This window comes from Protopterus annectens, chromosome 11.part0 (genome assembly GCF_019279795.1).
Source record: "Protopterus annectens isolate FY-2018-M chromosome 11.part0, PAN1.0, whole genome shotgun sequence".
NCBI classification, from domain to species: domain Eukaryota; kingdom Metazoa; phylum Chordata; order Ceratodontiformes; family Protopteridae; genus Protopterus; species Protopterus annectens.
Genome location: NC_056745.1, coordinates 239,229,370 through 239,250,932, shown reverse-complemented (window position 1 = coordinate 239,250,932; position 21,563 = coordinate 239,229,370). Strand labels below are relative to the sequence as shown.

The 21,563-nt window shown below is 38.1% G+C and overlaps 1 long non-coding RNA gene across 1 annotated transcript in view; it reads left to right on the top strand.

Moving 5' to 3' along the window:
- The window catches only part of LOC122815295, a 36,058-nt gene extending 16,995 nt beyond the window's left edge, over window positions 1-19,063 (top strand). The window contains exon 2 of the long non-coding RNA XR_006366943.1: window positions 7,452-19,063. This is a non-coding gene — a long non-coding RNA (uncharacterized LOC122815295). The remainder of the gene's footprint in view (window positions 1-7,451) is intronic.
- The last annotated feature ends 2,500 nt before the right edge of the window (window positions 19,064-21,563 follow it).

Below are 21,563 nucleotides of genomic sequence, written 5' to 3'. Positions count from 1 at the left end.
CAGCTGCTTCCTATGCTAGCCAAGGACTCCTGGGTAGTCACCCTGGACTTAAAAGAAGCTTATCGGCACATCCCCATAAGGGAATCTTGCAGGAAAACTGTACGTTTCAGGGCAGGCTATATGCACTATCGGTTCCTCTGCACTTCCCTTTGGCTTATCTGCTCCCAGTGTATTCACAAAGTGCCTGCCTCCAACCATTGCATACTGCAGGCAGAGAAATATTCAAATTTACCCATACTTGGACAATTGCCTGATTCAGGTGGACATTCAGGAATTGCTACTTCAGCACCTGGCATTTGTTAATAGATTTCTAACTTCATGTGACAAACTATTTCAAACTAATGGCCACCAAGACCCAGCTATCTGAAAAGAAAAATACTGCAAGCCCTAGGGTTCATAACCTCATACATTCTACTATTTCCATATGCAAGACTGCATATGAGGAAACTTCAATGGTACTTAAAAAAAAAAAAAATCTCTGGTGTCAACACTCTCAGGACTTGGAAACGCTGATTCCTATCATTCCTTCTCTAAGGGTAGAGTTCCTTTGGTGGGCAGAGGCTTGCAACCACAACAAGGGACTTCCTTTCATTCAACCCCTCACCGCCCAAATCCTGAAAACAGGGTGCATCAGTCTATGCATGGGGGGGCTCACATGGCAGGCAATTGCATTCAAGGTAAATGGAGCGCTGGACAAATTCACTTGCACATCACCTGCACATCAATCAAAAAGAAAATTTAGCTGTAGAGAATGCTCTGACAGATTACAAATACCTTATCCTTCCAGGACAACTCTTGATAAAGGCGAACAATACCACAGTTATGTAGTACATAAACAAGCAGGGAGGAACTCATTCCTACGCACTATGCAGATTAGCCGTGGCCCTGTGGAACACAGCCTTGAGCAACCAAGTGCACCTGCAAGCTCAATTCCTGCCAGGCAAATAAAATTCACTGGCAGACTACTTAAGCAGAAATCTACTGGACCCACACGAGTGGAAACTGGAACCCAACTCATTCAAACTTCTGATCAACGGGTGGGGACCACCAGAGCTGGACCTCTTTGTCTCCCCCCAAAACCATCAATTGAGTAAATTTTGCACCAGAAATCCCCACAGCCAAGCATGGCGAGTGGATGCCCAATCCTTTACATGGGAAAACCTCTCAATTTATGCCTTTCCCCCTCTGCCCCTACTCTCAAAAGTACTACTCATGATCGAACAGGACAGACCAAGGACAATCCTTATTGCACCAGACTGGTCACACAAGCACTGGTACCCACTCCTATGAAGTTTGACACAAGTGCCACCCTGGCACCTATATCAGACCCCTTCCCTGCTGTCCCAGCAGGAGGGACAGATTTTGCATCCTCAGCTGCAAGCTATGAACCTTGCAGCCTGGCTTATTCCCTGAACACATCACCAGCAACCCTCAGCAAACAGGTGCTGGACATCACCCTTGAGGCCAGAAGGCCTAGTACTAGGAAATCCTATTCAGAAAAATGGAAAAGATACTATTCTTGGAGCCAGTCTCTAGGAAAGGACAATGCCATGTCCTCCTTACCTCTAATTCTAGATTACCTAGCAGAGCTGCTCCACAAAGGCCCTTCCTTCACATCAATTAAGATTCAGGCCTCAGCCTTCTCAGCTCATTACAATACGGAGCCAGCTCTCTTTTCTCACCCTCTGATACCACAGTTCCTGAGAGGAGCTAACTATTTAAGACCCCCGAGGAGAGCTCTCACCCCTGCCTGGGACCTTAACTTTGCACTAGAGAAGCTCACGCTTCCCCCTTTTGAACCTGCTGCCACAGCAGAGTTAAAATTTCTCTCTTGTTAAACAGCCTTACTTCGGCAAGAAGAGTGTCTGAGCTACAGGCACTAATGGCTGTGGAGCCCTTCCTTATTTTCCAGGCTGACAGGGTCTCCACCAGGACTAACCCATCATTTATGCCCAAGTTGGTATCCAGTGGGCCAGCTGCTAGTCAGCTTTGTTACAGGGGCAGAGGGCAAGGCCATTTCAAAGCAAACCATTTCCAAATGGATAGCACTCTGCATCCATTTCTGCTATGAACACCATGGATAACCTACCCCACAGGGGATCAGAACTCATTCCACTAGGGCTGCCACAACTTCTACAGCATTTCTCAGGGGAAGTCCGTACCAGGGACATCCTGGAAGCTGCAGTCTGTAGTTCTGTACACTCCTTCACCAAGCATTACCACTTACCGGACTTTTCTAAATCCAGAGCTGGATTTGACTCGGCAGTCTTACAAGACCTGCTAGCCAGCCCTGATTCTTCTTGACTGCCTCCACCCTTACTCAGCTTTGGGAATCAACCCAAGTGTGATGACTGCAACATTGAGAAACGAAGAACATAGTACAGTTGTGTACACTTACCATAAATGTAGATGTTCGAGTGTATTCACTGTTGCAGTTCTGGTTGCCCTCCCTCCGGCCTCCTGACTTTTCAAGACTTTCTACTTATCCTGTTTTTGGCCATTTCTTATGGCCATGGTATTTACTTTTTACTGGAGGTGTTCCACACTATGTAATTGCTTCCTGTTTTGGGGGCTCCTGACATCTGGGGCAGGAAAAACTGATGTAATGACGTCGGCTGCATGTTTTATTCCCCTGATGTCCTGACGTCATGGAAGAGGCGACCGCATCCAACGCAGAAATCCTAAGACTCTGATATTCAGGCTGACTGAGGGCTATCTGCAGGCAGATAAGCAAAGTGTGATGACTGCAACAGTGAATACACTCGAACATCTACATTTATGGTAAGTGTACACAACTGTACTTTCCTGGGATTTGGAATAGGTTTCCTCCAAGGTGCACTGTTTTCTGATTTATAATAGTGTCATTTACATAATTGCTGCCCCTCACTTACATCAGGAGCCTTGTGCCATATAGTCATTTGGGTGCCAGACTTGTTTGAGAAACATTAGTGATTGATCTTCATTTGTATAGTCAGTGGTGTCTGGCTAGGTTTATTACAAAAGATCATATTGTCAGTGTACTGAAAATTTTCCCTTGATATTGTGACCTTATAGTTTGCATATACAAGTAAGTATATGGGGAATGCTGTTCCCCACATTCGGAGGGATTTCAGCAGGGCTTAAGTATCATAAATAAAAGGTGCAGTTGCTCAGACGGCTATATCCCTGGAGCTGCTTTGAAGACATCTGAAAGTAGTGTTCTTCTATGTTGTCTAGTGCTCATGGTGTATATGGTTTCACTTTGTAGCGTAGTGGTGTTCAGTATACTTCATAGATGATAATTAATTGGGTGAAGATTTAATATATAAAGTGTTTAGTGTGAAAGAATTTTTATTCAGTCTGAAGAAGTCTTTGCTAGACGAAAGCGCTTACTGAGTAAGGTGCTACTGATCTTGGTGAATAAAGGCTGCTGTGAGGATTTTATCCTTTGTTTGATTTTGTTGGTTTTGTTGCTGAATTCTCCATTTTATTGCATTTTCGTTGGGATTTGAGTTATGAGCAGCCAACCAGATAGCAGTTTTTTGGTTCTGCCATAGGGTTTTACACTCCCAGTGATGCACCTAATGGTACTTTTGTGTCGGACAAACAAGGGAATGTGAGTAACACCAGAATGACTGCAAGAAATCCAGCCATTAATAAGAATAATTTGAACAGTTCTCAACCTGTTTTTTGTGTGACGAGGGATGAGTTATGCGGTTGCCTAGCTGCTCCTGCTAACCCCTTTATGGACAATGTGCAAGCTGTTGGTAATAATAGGCAAGTCAATTTAAATCTCACTGATCATTTTACATTTTTAGAAAAGGCTTTGGTAAAACTGAAAAGACTGCAGTGGGATGTGTTGTTTTTCGAAAGCAGTATTTCAGCTAAGAGAGTGCCGAAGGGCTTGAGGGTTAACAAAATGTCGATAGGGAAAGACTTGCCAAATGAGCTCATAGACAAATGGGTTCAGCTTAACCAAAAGACTGGTATGGAGTATATCGTTATGCTGGTGGACTGTTATAAGCAGAAAATTCATGAGCTGGATGGAAAAATCAGAGAGGAATATTTTTTGCTTAAAAAGGATTCCACCAAAGAGAACTTTGACACTAAAATGTGTCTTATTCAAGACAAATTAAATAAGGAAAATGAAATTCTCAAGAACAGAAAATTGAAAAGTATGAAAGGGATCGCTATGAATATGAGCAAGGTACTGCATATACCTTTAATTCTTCTACCAGTGAAGACAAAACGGTTGTGAGCATGCCGGAACAAGGAAGTCATGTTCTGACAAATATGTCTGATGTTCTTAGGTCTGAGAAGTCCGCTAATGAGCGGCAAGAACAGGGTGAGATGATGTCCATTATGCAAGTTGCTTCTAAAACAAGAGATGCAGATAAGCCGACTACTGGTTTTGCTTCTGGTGTCGCTAGTAATATACGTCCTTTTCAGGGGCTAAATGTTTATCAAGATACAGGCATGGGCAAGCATTCATGGGCTCAAATAACATTGGGGCCAGTGAAGAAGAACATGCAGAAGAAAAGGAAAATGTTTCAGAACAATGCTGGGTGGAAGAAAAGGAGAAGCAACAAGTAGTAAAACAAGGTACGTTTTCTGAATGGGACTTTAAAATTGTCAATCTTTCGCATAGGCTGTTGGGTTTTTATGATATTTTGGTCCTTAGCAAAGTCTGGACTTTTGTGTCTGCTTCTAAGCACATATTTCATAAATCATAAACAACTTAAAGGACTTTGTGAGAAGGCTGAATTTAAAATTTGTTTAATAAAGATGAAAATATTTACAACCTAATGTTTTTGTAGACCTAGTTTATTTACCCCCCCCCCCACTGAGGCCGGAATTAGAGGCCTTCCAAAATGTAATGGAAGTACAAATTAGAAAACTATTGTCGAATAAACCTGTTAATAAATTTAACTTTAATTTATCTTATGAAGAACATACTGCCATGAATAGTTTAAGTAATGATAATAGCATTGTATTGTTGAAACAGACAAGGGCAATGCAATAGTGATGTTTGACAAAATTGCTTATATAAATGTTATGTTTGAACTATTACAAGATGTACATTATTACAAAGAGGTAACATTGGACTTCATTTGGAAGTGTTACAGATTTATTGATTCAACGGTGGAAGAATGGTTATGCGAAAAATAGGATTAGCCAAAGAGAGGCGAGTTTTTTCATAAAAGATAATCCTATAATAAGTAAAATATTTGGCTTGCCTAAAATACATAAAGTTTTGAACAACCCTTCGCTTAGACCGATTGTTGCCAGTGGGGGGAGTGCAAAACAGAGGCAATGGTGAAATATATTGACAAAAAGTTGCTGGAAGTAGTTAAAATAGGAGAAGCATATATTAGGGACACTTTTGCTTTTGTAAGAAATAATAAAAGAAGAGTAGAGGACAGACACATTGGTTACTATGGATGTTAATTCTTTGTACACCACAATACCTAATAACTATAGGGGTAGAATTTGTAAGATTGGCGCTAATAGAATCAAATTGTTATAGTAAAGATGAAATATCTGTTATTTTAGAAATTTTGGATATAATATCTTATAATTTTTTTGAATTTAATGCTAAATTTTAAGAACAAATTAATGGGGTAGCGATGGGGGCTGCTATGGCTCCCAGCTATACCAATTTGTTAATGATGAAATGGGAAAACTGTATATTAAAGCAAGCAAGTATTATAATCGGGTATTGTTTTATGGTCGATTTATTGATGACCTTTTTTTATCTGGAGGGGTGACTTGAAGGATCTTTTATGTTTCTTGGAAGAGATTAATAATGCATGTGAATATTTGAAATTCACTTGGAATTACAGTTATGATAGTATCTGTTTTTGGATGTTGAGGTATATAAACAGGATAAAAAGTTTTTTTACCAAGATATACAAAAAAAGTGTTCAAAGTAATACTTATTTAAGTTTTAGTAGCATGCATCCTAGTTATATCAAAAACAATATTGTGGCAGGACAGTTAAAAAGGGTCAGTGATTTAACTGATTGTGATAAGAGGTACGAAGAAGAGAGCAAAATGTTATGCAAGAAGTTTTTAGTTAGGGGTTATCCAGAAGAATTGATAGCGACTGAAATTAAAGAAGTACGATCAATTAGAAATACAATAACAAATATGAGTATCATTCAGAAGTGTACAAAGAAAGACAATAAAGCAAAACACTATGGATTGGGAATTGTTATACCATACTCTATAGATGGTGGGCAGATAAAAAATCTGTTCAAAAGATAACTGGAAAATCATAGCTAGTTCTCCAGATATAAGGGATATAGTTGGGGATGAGCCCATTTTTGTTAACAAAGAGGGAAAGAGTTTGAAAATGTTTTTCAAGATGAGGTTAAATATTTACATGGAAAAACGGAAAAGGTAACAAAGTGTTTAAATTGTAAATATTGTAAGCATATCTATACAGGGCAAACTTTATTATGTATAAATAATATAAAAATGCATGTTTTTAATGAAAATGTATGATGAAGTTTGTTGTTTACCTTTCTATTTGCACACAATGTACCTCTTATTATATTGGCATGACAACTAGAGAATTGTATAAAAGAATAAAAGAGCACTTGTATGCTGTTCAAAAAATGATGATATTAATGCGCATTATATGAATAACAAATGCAGTGGGAATCCTAAATTTATGGTAATAGACAGGGTTCTCAATTTTGATAGTAGATTAGCAGCAGATGAAGAGTTAAAATGCAAAGAGTACTGCTGGATTGTGAAATTAGATGCAAGTCACCCCCCCCCCCCCCCCAGGTTGAATGACAACATTTTAAAACTTATTTAAAAAGAAAAAAGGTTAAAACACTGATACATAGTAATTCTGAATTCTAATATTTACACAAAAGCTGTCTGTTTTGCTGCGGTGGTGCTGCTGCGGTAGCATTGTCACCTCACAGTAAGATGTTGTCCTGTTCGATTCTCAGCTAAAGCGTCTTCTGTGTGGAGACATGCATGAATGGGCGTACCTTCATTGAAGGTTGTGCGTCAGAGCTGGCAACTTGGCACGTAAAAAATCTACTGCCAATCATTAGCGGACCGGAGTTCCACTGTGGCGACCCCTAACCGGGAAAAGCCAAAAGATACAACAACACAAAAGTTGTGTGTTTTAAGTCATGAATGTGTAATGTTTCTATAGTGTATTGTTTTAATAGAGTTTCCTCTTTAAGATAATTGCATAATTAATTAATTGGGTAAAGATTTACTATATAAAGTGTTTAGTGGGAAAGAATTTTTATTCAGTCTGAAGAAGTCTTTGCAAGACGAAAGTGCTTACTGAGTAAGGTGCTGCTTATCTTGGTGAATAAAGGCTGCTGTGAGGATTTTGTACTTTGATTTTGTTGGTTTTGTTGCTGAATTCTACATTTTATTGCATACTTCATAGATGAACTGAGCCTTAATATTTAACAGCTGTCCATTTTTTCCCTTTACAGAAACAACATTTCAGACAGGCTCTTTGAAACGTCCAGGTTCCTCAAGACAACTTCCAAGTAATCTTCGAATTCTTCAGAATCCATTGACATCTGGCTTTAATCCTGAGGGCATATATGTATAGTTGACATTCCTCTGTTTGGACATACCCCATCAAGGTGCAAGTACTGTTTGGGGGTATCTGCCACTGCAGCAGAACTGATCCATGAGATGGCCTACATTGGGTACACATCTACTCTGAGCCACTTAAATCCGACCTGCAGGAATTAACACTACCATACTCACCAGAAATAGTGTTACAGTTGCTATGCCTTCTGTGTCATTGACTTTACTTACAGTGTTATAGAAAATATTTCATTGTAATATTAGCAGAAATGTGCAGGGCAAAAAAATTATGTAAGTTATTGATTTCAGTAATGCATCATGTACACATGTTCATATTTCATACAGTATTCATTTTATCCATTAAGACCTTCTATTTTTCTAATTTTGTACCCATGTGTCTGTTTAGAAAATATATTCTATGGTTTGATTCAGAAGCTGTCATTCTTCTGTGTAGACAGCCTAAATGTCTGCCAAAGCATCAGTATAGCTGAGATGGTATATTAAGAAATTTTTGACATTCTGACTTGTTAAATATTTTTTGGAGGGGAGCATAATACCCTAAAGAGAGCCAAAGAAGTGTGCCTTTTTCACTACAAAGGGGAACATAACATATTAAACTGGTGTACTTACACTGCCTTGTGCTTTACATGGACATAAAACTGTGACTTTAAGCATGGTTGTGACTTTCAAAGCAATTTTTATGACACTGTGTACTGAACAGTATATTACCTGCTTAGTAGCTGTTTCTGTCAGTATTTAATGCATGCCCCCCCCCCCCCCCCAAGAATAGGAAGGACATTCTACCTTTCATTCCTGTGATCAGTACTTATGCAAGACCACCAATGTTCTTGGTGTACCATCAGCATTTATTGTGTAGTCTCAAGCAAATGAAAGACCACCTGTAGTATTGTAAAACATCACTAGGAACTAGTGGAAATGTGCTATATTGTCGTATAAGGAGCTCACTTGAGTCCATATCCCAATTTTATGCATAAATTACCAGAATCCTTTTAGGAAAGGTCCAATCCGTGTGCACTTAAGTTCCTTAACATATGCTGATATGCACTTCTTGTGCATATTACATAAAGGCAGTAGCATGCACTTAGTATGTGAGGCAGAACAAGGCATCATTTGACCCCTTAAGTAATTAATGAATTTGATTTCTTCCTGGGTGGGCAGCTGTTGAAAAGGCTCATAAAAGATGCAAGTTTGGTTAGGAAGTCTGTTTTAGTAGCATAGGTTTTGCAAACACAAGGAAAGATGCATTTATAAAGACTTTGAGAACCCCGTACTTTTACTAACAGAAATTCTGGCACTGTCTGGTAGTTGGGAAGACTCCTTGTATAAATTACAGATGATTAAAGCATGTTACTTTTTTGAGTTTAACTGGTAGATTGAAGAAAGTTTCATAGCTCTATAATTTGTGATTTGCAGTAACAAAAGCTCTCTAAAATGATTTAACTGTATGACTGATAGAACTAATGTTACAATTATATTACCATATATCATTTGCAGTTTTTAGCAGACTTGTTATGGATACGTTCTGGTAATAAATACATTTCATACTTAACTAGACTGTTTATAGATGTGGCGATAGTAGTAGTCTTATTGAAGTCTCTGCCACTCCTTGTGGTGATCAGTGTTTCATAAAAACAGTGTTTGGTATATTAACTGTGATCAAAGATGACCAAAATGGTTTAAAAGCCAACAAAGCTACACAAGTTTTTCATTTTAGTCATAGCTAGAAAATAGAGCAGAACTGCAAATACATGATTTCTTCTTTTTCAGATGGACTGTAATATCCTTAATGGACAACGGCACCCTACACTTTAACTCAACCCATCGTACATTTTCCGCATTAAATATTTTGATACTTTCTTTAGGAATTTGTTTCCCTGTATGGTTGCATCCTACTGTCAAATGCATTTAACATTTTTAGCCCTGGAAAAGTTTGCATAACAAGGTTTTTATAGTGCTGCCTTCTTTCCTTCCCATTCTGGTCGCAATCCCCTTGAATCTGTTGGCTAGCAGATTTGCTGTGTAGGTTCAAGAAGCCAGGAAATGTGACAGCTACAGCTGAAATATTGAGAAAATAGAAGAGAATATTTAGAAAAAAATAAGTTTTGCTGTTTTACAAGAGTGAGCTGGTTTTATGGGTCTCTGCATATGAAATAAAAAGTCTTAAAGTGGAAGTGAATATAAATCCAGAGAGTCACTGATAAAAAATGTTCTTGTATTCCCCAAGTTTTTGAATTAAGCAGCAATTCAGAATACTTCCATTTTTTTGAATAAATAGATAAACATAATGTGTAAGTAAAAGTAAAATGTCATATTTTGGGAATATAGAGTATATTGTGGGAAACAGAACCTTTAGCGGGAAAAATTTGATCTTGATGGCACACACATTACCACTTAACATGGATGCTGGAAAATCAGTACTGTGCAAAAAGATCAAGATGTGAGTTTCAATTTCTGATCATTGTTACCCTTTAAGTAGCTGCTCTTATAAACAGAGCTAGAAGGATGATGATCATGCTCCAGCCACAGAACTGTTAGAAGTGTGTGGAGGTTGCACAAAGAAACTCCATTTTATTTTAAAACTGTTATACTTTCAGGAAGACATTCCTTTTCTTGCTGTTGCATGTGCAGTTTTCAGGAACTTATGTAAAGGCTGCGTGTCTTCTGTTAACCTTTATTGATGCAGACTTATTTGGCAGTTCTGTAAAAGCTGAAGGGACTTGCCTATGAGAAGGCACTGTCTTTTAGAGGCATAAAGGACACAGTTGTGGTCTGTTCTGAACTATCCCACCATGCTGTATACAGGTGGTGTACTGGCTTTTTTTCTCAGTTTGATCACAGAATATTGGTGGAGGGAGAGAGGCGACATGGATTTCATGATTGATTTTCAACAAGTTATCTTCCCAACTAGCACCTACAAACACATATTTGTTTACTGTTTTCTTTACAACTGGGGGGTTTACTCATCACTACCCAACAGTCACTGGTTGCCCCTACCGTTATGGTCAGTGGTGAATCATTTGCTTTCGGTGGTTGACCTCTTCAAGGATTCTTACCCAGTCCACACACACAAAGATTGATACTGCAGTATCTTCTGCCTTGCAGTACCAGGGATGAATATGGTGACTTCAGTGTGCTCCTTCATTGTGCTTTCCTCTTCCCAAAGTGGCACCTGTCACCTTACCCAATGTAAACTGTCCTATGCTCCAAAGACATCTGTGTTTATCTCCTTCTTTGGTTTCAGTTCATATTATATCTTCTTTGGAATTTCTGTGCACAAGTGACTATACTGAAAATGGTTTTTATGCCTCCTTTGCTCTTTTTTATCTTTAGATGTAACATGTTGGACATTTTCTGTGATTTAACATCCTTGTCAGGGATGGGGAATGACAGATGTGTGTACTTTCTCCGGTCACTAGAAGAGAGAACATTGCACTTGGAATGATGGCAGTATTGGGTCACTCAAGGTCCAGCTGCAGTGATATCTTTAGTTGTGTGACTTTGCAGGTTATTCTGTTTAGGGCACTCCTGTAGGGCCCTATTCAAATTCTGATGTCTCAGTGTCTCTAGCAGACATACCTTCTTTTGTCATTCAGTGATGAAACCTTTCTTAAATTATGCTTCCCACTGCCATACAAAGGACTCTGTACTGAAAGTTTTGTTGCCATATAACCTTAGGGTGATGCATTTCATCAACACTGCTTCTGACGACACTGAGATATCTTAACTGTCAGAGTGGTGCTCCTTTAGTGTTTTAAACTCCAATGATTAGATTTAAAAATCTACTTTGGTAGAAGGAATGTGTAAGAAAGGTCTAAGGCATTGTTGGTTCCTTAAATGTTTGAATAATTTTCTCTTCTATAGCCTGTAGTCACTGAAATAGGTTTACAGTGCATTTGGTGCACCACGTATAGTGCTGTTGGCTGTGCCCCTTTGCAGTGCCATGTACTGTTCACAAGTGGTTCAGCTGAAGTGGAAAGCTTCACTGAGGAAATTGGGTTGGCTAATTTTCATTCCATTCTTCATGTCATATTTATAAGCTGCAGATTTTCTGAGTAAGAGCTTCAAACCTGAAGTTTTTAGCTGTAGCTTATGATAGGACTACACTTTGTATTATACAGCCACAAAGATGAACAAAGCATTTCCATTATACTGCTTTTGGGGAAAATTCTAGGTATATTTAGAAAGGCTGTGATTTCAGGGGAAAGTTCAGCCTCTCCTTTTAACTAGAAAAGTGGATGAAGAACTGCACATCACTTAAAGAACACCTTTTTGTCAATGCTCTTAACCAAGTAATGCCACAACAGCCAGAAGTTGTCATCTTCTTTCCAGATCAGGTGGTCAGATTCACTAAAGACACTTAAACTCTGCACATTAAGGAGCAAGGCCTCTACTGATGTTTTTTCAGATGAACTTTAGGGCAGCCTATTGATTTGTGCTGCAACATATCGCCTGTTAATTGTGAAATCTAAATGCAGTTTCACACTACTAAATTACATCTGAAAAATAAACTTTTATGTGGCCCCCTCCTGCGTCCTTTATTTTATGGTGTCTTTTTTACCCATCTTAGACCTTTGCAATTTATATACCATTATCTACTACAAGAGTCCCTCCAGGTGGTCCTCTGAGGGCCTCACTCTGTTTTCAGCTACAGAGACTGAATATGTGCTCCTTACATTTATCAGAATTTATGCTTGGTGTCTACCAAAAGTAGCTCCAAGTTACAGTTTCAAGCACCATCATATTTTATTATGCCTTATTGTGTGGGTTATCCAAACTTCTCAAGTCTTTAAAAATGTTGGGGATTGGTTGCTTTAATTCGAGAGAAATGCTGCACTAGTTTTTGTATCTAATGCATTGCCTGCTGCTTATTAAATTTGATTAACTCAGTCTTTATCTTCTTTATGCACGTGTCCTGTTTTATAAAATCTCCTCTTCATTTTGTACTTTGCATCTTTTCTGATCAAATATGCTGTTTCTTTTGTAAATTTTTCATAGGATTATAGTTTTCCTGTTTATGTAACAAGATTTTGACTGAAACCAGGCCCTATTGGTTCAGTTCACTTAACCACAAACAAACCGATACATAAATATGTGAAGGTGGGAGACAGGAGTTCATTTTGTCTGCTGACAAGCTGTAGAGAAAGCCCCTGCTTCATTCTAAGAGCTGTTCTCAGTGCTCATATTTAATGCCAGGTCTGACAAGACTGTACCCTGGACTACATCGATTGCAACTGGTGCTGATATGGATTCTAAGGGCATCCTGTGGGGGAAGGGCAGTGTGCTGTGCTTCATCTGCCAAAGGGTTTTTCTTTTAAGGCCTATCCCTTGTTTTGCCTCCCTCCTTTGATTACTTTGATTTTTATTGTAGGGGTGGGGACTGCATTGGGAGTATGCAACCTCTCATCCTGCCTCTCTGGAAGCACAGCCTCTCTCTCTCACCTTATTCCAGCTCAAGTCCCAGCCTCCACCACAGACATGAAGGGGAATGCCCACATAACCAGCTCCCACACTGTGATTGATGGGCACTTTTCCATCCTTCCCTGCTGTTCCATCAGACAACCAAGCTGCTAATTAAACTCACATCGCCTGGGTTGTTAGGACTTTTTTGCACTATGCCACCATAGCTGGTCTGTACTTAAAATAATGGGATAATATGGCTACTCTAGGGAACCAACCAATGTTTTTCCTTACATTTATGTTTCTTATATTTGTCAAAAGGAAGTTGTATGTAGTTCTTTCACTGGGAAATGGTCAACTAATTGTGTTGCTTTTTGTTTATAAAGCTTTTCTTAACAAACCTCCTTTTTTAAATGTTTATACTTTCTCCTGCAGTGGTTATACTGCTCTTTGTTTTAGCCATATATTGTGTCTTCTCATGTCACCGCTATACACCACAGTCCCACCTTCTGTATTGATCATGCAAAGTAAGCATGCTTTTCAAGGGAATGTAGACTTTCACTGCTGCACCTTTTTTTTTTTTTTCTTCAAATCCAGGTATTGCAAAGTAATTTTCTATGACATTGGGATGCGTCTGTCAGTCGAGCAGGTGTTGAGCAGGCAGGCACACTTTGTTTTCCACCTAACCTAGAAACTGCAACTACTTTCTCTCTGTTACATGTCCAACCCCCAGCTTTTGGCCACGGCAGTTAGTGACTGAATGCACACCTTCTGCAAAGGTACAACAAGCACTGGAAGCTCTCTGTACTATAAACCCTGGTCACCAGCAAATGATGTCTGTTCCTGTCCTCAGGTTTCTGATATTAAGTATGAAAAATGTCTGTAAAACAGTCTGACCTGAACCTCCTGTTTCTGCTTACTTCTGTGGAAGGAGGTGCCTCCTTTGGCCGATAAGACTGTGCTTGTGCTACTGTATTACCGTACACGTTGTTACTAAAAGATGCAAGGTATCTGTTAACCAGAATTGTTTTGCTATCTTGTATACTCTTTCAAGTTATGTATTTTAAGCATTTGTGTGTTTGGTCACCCAGACTCTTGCATTGCAGTGGACATTGTGAACAGGTTTTCATGCTTTAGTAAATAATCTGCTGATGCCTGTGAAACAACATCACACCAGCGGTTGTCTTGGTGTAGTAAATACTCAGGTTAATGTAGTGGCTTGTAATATTTATCGAATGTTTCATCAGAGCTACTACTGCAAAATCTTTTATTCCCTAATGCATACTGTCATTTTTTGATGCACCTTTCATTTTGTCCTCACTTTTCATTGGGTATCCTTTTTTTGCTTTATTTCTCTTAAACTGATCTTCAACGTATCTTATTTAAATGCTAGGCATTCTTTTCTTTGTAACTAGACAGAGTACCTGATCATATACACTTGTTTTAGAATATCAACACTAGATAATACGACCAAGGAGGGTAGGATTTGGGATAGACTGGAGATTGTCCTATGCAATAATAATTCACAAAAAAAAAAAAAAAAACTTCTGAGATCCTCTTGAATATCTTTTGTTATAGTTCATTTTTAGCCTATTAATTCTGATTAACCTTTTATGGTATACTTGTTTCTGTAATCGGGCAACACTTTTTTTTCTTTCCTTGCTGTAAGTCCTTGGCCTCTGTTTGCTTGCATTCCTTTTCATGTTAACATTTTTCTGTGTGCAGTGTACTTTTATTTTGTTATATTTTGTAAAGTTTAGGCACTTGCTAACAGTAGATACGTGTACATTTTTGTGTAGCACAATAATACAGACTTTGTAGTTTCTTTACCTGCTCATCTAGCCACATGTTCCTCCTGCTTCTTAAGAATTCCTTCAGTTTCATTTAACAGTACCTAATTTAAACCCTGTCTTGCCACTATCCTCCCTCAGGCCAGTCATGTCTGGAGTAAATTTGTAGATATCCATCCCAATCATCTAGGTTACGTTTAAAGGAAAGTTGTGAATGCCACTACTTAACATGCAGGGAAGCTGTTTATTCCAGAGGTTTGAGAGGCACCAGCTTATAAACCTGTCTCTCTACAGTGTTTATCTGTTGCTGAAGATTTAGGTCCCTGGTTCTTTTCTAATATTACTTGAGGTATTGGACTTCTGGAGAAGTGGGAAGCCCAGAACAATTGGGTCTCTAATGCATGGTAAGCAAGACAGGCGTTTCCCCTCAAAAGTCTATAAGGCACCAAATAAAGGGATAGAGCTGCCAGCCTGCCTTGGTTGCTCAGAAACGTATGATGTGATCTTTAAGGGTTAGACAAGTGTAGGGGAGTGGTTACCTCTTTAGATTGATATTCCTTTGGCAATTAGCTCAGCTAAGTAAAAGGATTTCATGGCAATTATTGTTGCATGATAATCAAAAGACAGGGGCTGTCAACCCAGGTACTTGGGTCCCCAAGTACATTTTCATTTTGTAGAGGTGCGATTTCTAGATGGTAAGATAAGGAGGGAGGTGTTGTTTACCAAAAGTAATGATACTAAACGTTTTAGTATTGTTTGAGTACAGTATTAACACTCCAAGAGTTTACTAGGGAGACTTTATTCTGCAGGGCGTGGGTGTCCTAATTTACTCCTGTCGTACTGTCCATACTATTCACCCTTTTGTAAAAACATTTTTTGTTAAATAGACTTGCTTTCTTTTTCATTATATCAAACATTAAATCACAATTAACTAGTGTGTTCCTAATCACTACTGCCTGTGGCATTATAAAGCAATGTGTTTGACACCACTCCCTCTGGTGTGATGTAAATTACTCTGCACTAGGATCACTCCCATTCATACTACAAGCTAGTCTGTCACTGGTACCATTTCCTGTGGCACTACACTAATTTTAATTTTTACTCCAAGACTTCTAGATAGCAGTGCCCTAATTCTTCTGCCATTATTCATGCCTTGCATATCTTTATAAATGTATAACAAACTGCTAAAGTATTTGCAGCATACTTAGAACATTTCAGTATGTAATTGGGTTAATTACCTTTATCATAAAAATGCTTCTGCATATTAGAACATTCTTCCAACATTTTGCCCCTGATGCATGATGCTGGGTAGCCTTTCTAAGAGCACTTTGACTTGATGGATAATTCATTCTTCTTCTCCTCCATGGCTTTACTCTCTGTCCAGTGGTTTATGTGATAAGAAATGATGGTGTCAAAAACCTCCTTTTAACCCCTCCTACACTTCCAAAATGCATCCAGCTGTTTTTAATGCACGCTCCAGCTACATTATTTGTCTGGCATCTGTAAATGTTAGTCATTAATGATCACCATTCTTTCATATCTGCTACCTAGGGTTGGTCCTCCAAGTTTGCTCTCTGCCCTGAGCATAAGACAAAAGTAAAAGTTTTGATGAGTTTTACTTGTCCCTTTTTCTCACTTTACCTGTCACAGTAGCGTTTTTTTTTGTGTGTGATTATGTGAGATTTACATGCATTTCTAATGTTGCAGCACTTTTTGTTTTACCTTTCTTTTGTGAATTTGTATTGTTTAGTACACTTAGTCGGATCGCACTTTGCTCTTATTTTTATATGCATTTTATACTGCATTTCTATACTTTCTGCCTTTTACTTTTTTGTAAGTCGTAACACTTTTTTAGCCATTAAGATTTGTTGGTTTAAAACATTCCATTCAGTCGGCCATAAGAGGATGCCTCATGCCTATTGACAGCATTCTGATCAACTAAATTTGTTTCACGTAGTCTACTGGTTTGTTTCCCAGCTCCCTCTTTTTGTACACTTTTCCTGTTTTAAAACTTGCATATCAACTCCTTTAGTACATATACTTCTGTCATCCCAAACAGTTAACATTACAGTCTTATGACTTTGTGTGACTCATGTTCATATACATCATATTTGTTTTCTTCTGGAAAATCTGAAGGAGAACTTGACAACTTCATCTTTAGACAACCAGAAAAGACCCTTTTATTCCATATTCATAAGTAGTGTTGAAACTTTGCTTGTACAGTAAAAGAAAAAAATGAATTTTAACTATATTTTTAACAATTTGAGTCTGTTGATATCGCTGTGTACTTTTACCCTGAATAAGCTTCAGCTCAACCTGTAGAAAATAAATGGAAGCTGCAGATTAGTTCTGAGAGTATGATATATTTTACTTATGTACTGTATGAGATCAAAGATCATTTACAAGTAGTTACATATGACATAGCATATCTTTCTTAAATGAATATTAAAAGGAAAGTGCCCTGTGCGTGTTTCTGTGAGCCTGTATGTTTTGGAAGAGGAATAATAAATCTCTATTTGTTTATGTCCATTTACACAGGTTGTGTGTGTTTAGGTTAGTCTGTGTCACTGTGGGTTCTGTTCCCACACTAGGTACTTGATTCATTTTCCAATGCTAATGCTGCAGTATAGCATAAAGGAGGTAATGCACACATGTGCCATCCTTCAAACAGAATGCTAAACCTAGGTCTCAGCTGCCTGACTTGGTATCTCAGGTTGATGTAAACCATCCTGCAGCACTTACGGAAAAGAGTAGGGTAATTTCTGTGGCCAAATTTCCTGTAGTCAGTATGAATACCACCTTGGGTTCCTCCTGAAAGTAGGCCTTAGGCCTAATTAACTATAAATTGGTCGACAAATTAATGAAATTACACACACGTATTTTAATTTCCAAAAGTCATGGTCTCACTTTTGCAAGGATATGAGTCTGTGTATGTATGCAGAAGCCAAAATAAGTTGCACTGTTAGTACTAATATTTTGTGGTGTATATGTTTTTCACGAGTCTTTCTAGATCATTCTAAGCTTCAGAAAATAAGGTTTTAATAAATGGCCTGTGTAGGACTTGAACATGCTGATTGTGTTAAAACCACTGATTGCTGACCATGTGCCATGTGCAGGTGTAACACTAAAACGTTTAAGTTCAAGACTGCTTACAACAGTCAGGTTTTGATTTGTGTAGTGGAAGCAGTCATGTTTTACACTAGATCTAGCATTTTTCCTCCAGGTTTAGATCACAGGGAACTAATTGCTGTAAAAACCTTTATTGTTCAGTCCTGCAGTCTTCACAGAACAATAATAATGGGGACTTTCATTTTAATACATTGTTGAGCAGTATTATGATAAATAGTGTAGTTAGTACTTTATTTTCATATCCACAATATTTTTATTGACATTTAACATGTCTTCATAAGCTCATTTCTAAAAAGGAGAATGTAAATCTAGCAAGCTTGAAGTGTAAAGCTACATATGGAAATGTTACTTCAGGCAAAGCAATAGAAAACACTAAGTGTTACTGTACATAGTAAACAGATGTGTACAACTCCTATTTTTTTGCAGGAAAATTGTGAATAATAGTGTGTGCTGTACAGAAAATATACCACAAAATGTTTTGTATTATGTCTTTGTTAGGTGTGTGTTGCATAGGTCTTGAATGTGCATGGCTTTACCGCTTCTAGATCACTTAAATGTTTTGGATGAAAGCCAATGGTTGCGTGGGAATGACAAAACATTCACTCCATCAGTGTACTTCTATTTATTTAATATTGCTGCTTTGAATATTCATAAGTGAGTCACTTTAACACATGCTAAATATTTTATAATTGCATTAAATGAACTCAAGTATGTTTCCATTCTGTATTCTGAAACCAGATCACAACCACCACAGAAGTATTTTTGTTATGGGATCTTTGCATTTTGTAAGATGCTTGCATAGTTTTTAGTTAACAAAATAATACTGGGAACCTGGTGACTTACTTAATAGCTCATCTGTTAACTTTTCTGTAGGTCATGTCTGGAACACAGTCATATTTGAAAAGTAAATGCTAATTGCTGACTGTGCTGAAATTTATGTTACTGGAATATTTATGAACTATGTAGATGAGCACAGAGTTCTGATGAATAGGTTGGAAGTGCATACAGAAATTGTGAATGCTGTAAAGAAAAAAATGTTTTCTTGGTAAAGAAACAGAAGTAATCGTATTGTATATGTAATGTTTATTTTTCCTAACATTCTTTATAAAATGTGTTATGCATACTGTCATGAACTGTAACATAGTGTTACAAAATAAAAAGCTAAATATTTACATGCATTTGCATTTATGTGTACTTGGTTATAGCTAGTGGTCTCTTGTGTATTGTTTATGTACTACTTATATGCCTTTTGCTTCACTAGATGTCAGTGTAAAGTCTGCAGTAAAATGCCTGACCTGCTTAGAGTCTCCTTTACTGCCCTGGGAAATGACATTGAATAAGGCAAAGAAACATTGCAAAGCAAAGAAACATTGCAAGCCAAAACTCTGCCACTAAAAATTGCAGATATAATGATTGGATACATTTAAAATGTAAAAATGTACTTGCAATCTGTTGATCTGATTAATGTCACTATTGTTTAGTCGATGGCACTTCTGTATGTGACCCCTGTGATTCATACTCTGGTTTAATTTATTTGATAACCAGGCAAGCAAATTGGTCCAGAGTAGCCACCATCCTTTCACAAGCTAACAAGAATACAAGGAAATTATTACAGATTCAAATACAAATGCAGTAAAAATGGATTTCACAAAATCATTCAGTAATGTAAGTGGAGAAGCAAACGTCAACTGTTTATGAGAGAGATGGATATAGATAGAGGTATGGGGAGCTGAATTTAGTCAAATCCACTATTAGTCTCCTTAATTGACAAAATTTGGTCGACTACACAAATGATCAGCAGGTATGCAAGATCACATAATTATTGGAAATGGGGGGGGGGGATGCCTTTCCCCTGACAACGTGCAGTCTTGGAGTTGGTATATATAATTACCAGTGGGTGTGGGGGGTGTAGTGGGGCTTGCAGCCTTGCAATAAATGATGTTTTATTATTTTTTTTTGTATGTGCCAAGGTTAAAAACCTACAGACTGACCTTAGTAAAGTGCAAGAAATCAGCCAACAATGTAATATGTAAAGGAGATGCAGTTTGGAATTAGCATGTAAGCGGGCAGTATTCACCAATCATTGAAATTAACAGAAGTGCTTATAAAGGATAAAAGAAGACATAGTATGAAAAACACTTGGAAAGAAATGGTAGCCCGCTTTGGAAATGGTGTACTTTGAAAAATTATCCATGATATGTTGCAGCTAGTTAGTAAACAAATATATCTGGAGATGTTTTACAGTGGAGCCATACATAATAGAAATGATGCACAGTTATGTAGACAATGGGGAATTCATAGCACACAACTCAAGTTTGTACCAATAGCATGTTAATATGTAGATTCAGAATTATTTGCCATGTCAGAATGATGTTCACTCGGCTGGGCAGCTGAGGACATTGAAAAAGTGTAAAATGTTTTGTTGTTGTATGCAATGCCACATCACCAGCATCACATTAGCTTGTTAGTTTAAAATTTATGCAGATAGTGGGAAATGTGGAGGGGTCGCATGCAATACACATATCCCAGGGAGTAAGGAGATAGAACAATAGAAACTGGATGAGGCAAAAAAGGTTGACACACATTGAAGAAAGGAAGATTAGAGGGAGGGTCTGAGGAGCATATTTGGGGGGAATAGGCACCCCTCCCTTTTTGAGAAAAAAAGGGATGTCATGTTGTTGGCAAGAGGTAGAGAAGTACTGGGTTGATAAACTTATAAAGGCACTACAAAACACAAGCAAGGGTGGTAAAATACAAAGAAATAGTGTTGCACACGGTCAACATGCAGACAGCACAGGAAAGGGAAGTTAAAACAACGAAGGGATGCAACCAACACAGAGCCCACTGTGCTAACAGAGATAAAGTAGTGTTGTCAAATGTGTGTGTGTGTGAGCACCTTATTTGGGACATCAAGAATGACTGATGGTATGATCTGATGTCCTTTTCATTCTTCCTCAATGTATGGATTATGGATCCAATCCTTGGACTTGATTATGCCGCATGCTACAGACTTTGGATCCAACTCTTGAGTTCTTCCCTCTACCCATAATGCCTTAGTCCATCCCCAATACCACAGAGCTCATTTGCCACCATAGCATTCTGATATGGGTCCTCTCTTGTAGCATTTCTTGACCAAATAGAGAGCTGTCATTTCATTCAGCAATTTTTCTTCAGCTCATTATAGTTTATTCTTTTTAGGCGGCATATATTTATTTAAACCTCCCTCTTAATTTTTCTGGTTATTTCAGCATCAGGCCTTCTACTATTTTTATTGTAGTTCCCTACAACTACCATTGTTGGTGCTCCCCCTCTCTTACTGTCTTTTTCCTACCCTTTTATACATTGTATTCCTTCTTACCATTGATATTATTACTTTTCATATAAAAAATCTTTTTCTTTTCTTTGTCTTTTATACTTTGGATTTTTCTGTCATGGCTGATAAGCTGACAATTTTTAAAAATTGCACTTCCTGTGGGCATAAAATTCCTAACTCGGATGCCCACAGGGAGTGCGTTTATTGCTTAGGAGCAGCTCACTTCAGTACGAGTTGTACTGTTTGTGTGGGGTTCAGTTTTAGAGCTATAGCTGACAGGTGCAACAAGGTTGTCCTTAAGGGATTCCTTCCACCTTCATCTTCATCTACCTCAAGGTCTCAAACCCCCAATAAATCTT